Below are 529 nucleotides of genomic sequence, written 5' to 3'. Positions count from 1 at the left end.
TTGATTCATTTGTATTGTCCGTCAATCAGGCAAAAAATAATCCTGGATTTAACCGCCGAATTGTATACCGTAATTGCATAGGTGAAACATGGCCACTGTCCCCGTAGAGTTTCAGCAAACCCGATTTTAAGTTAATTTAGTGTTTTTCTTGTTTTTCTGTGTGTAAATCATGCTAATTACCCCCCCTTAATACAGTGCGAAGCCGAATCTTACACATTTGATCAACATTGCCGTCGGGGAATACAAGTTCCGCTACTCATCAACGAGTCAAATGCGACGGAAAGCAACAGCATAACAGCGTTAAACTACGAGGGGAGATTACACTCCAAAAAAAGTGGTTTCGAAAGTCGGAGGCTGGATGAAACTTAACATTTACCGAAATTGTAGTAAACATTACAGTACTGTTAAATGGAAGTGAAGGAAGAAGTGAAACCTCATTTCAAAGGGGGATTTTTCAAGAGATCTTACCCTGCCAAGTGATATTGCAGTATTTCAAAGTTATATTTTGTACCCAAACAATGCTATACTA

The 529-nt window shown here is 38.8% G+C and overlaps 1 protein-coding gene across 1 annotated transcript in view; it reads left to right on the top strand.

Moving 5' to 3' along the window:
* Positions 1 to 317: 317 nt before the first annotated feature.
* LOC125041495 (glutenin, high molecular weight subunit DY10-like) overlaps positions 318 to 529 on the top strand; it is an 11,839-nt gene continuing 11,627 nt past the window's right edge. Inside the window, exon 1 of the mRNA XM_047636504.1 lies at positions 318 to 529. This exon is cut by the window's right edge and continues 589 nt beyond it. The gene's annotated coding sequence lies outside the window, so the exon portion shown is untranslated.

The sequence above is a fragment of the Penaeus chinensis genome, chromosome 30 (genome assembly GCF_019202785.1).
Source record: "Penaeus chinensis breed Huanghai No. 1 chromosome 30, ASM1920278v2, whole genome shotgun sequence".
Taxonomy (NCBI): domain Eukaryota; kingdom Metazoa; phylum Arthropoda; class Malacostraca; order Decapoda; family Penaeidae; genus Penaeus; species Penaeus chinensis.
The sequence above is the reverse complement of the archived record's forward strand: the minus strand, read 5'-3'. Positions and strand labels throughout refer to the sequence as shown.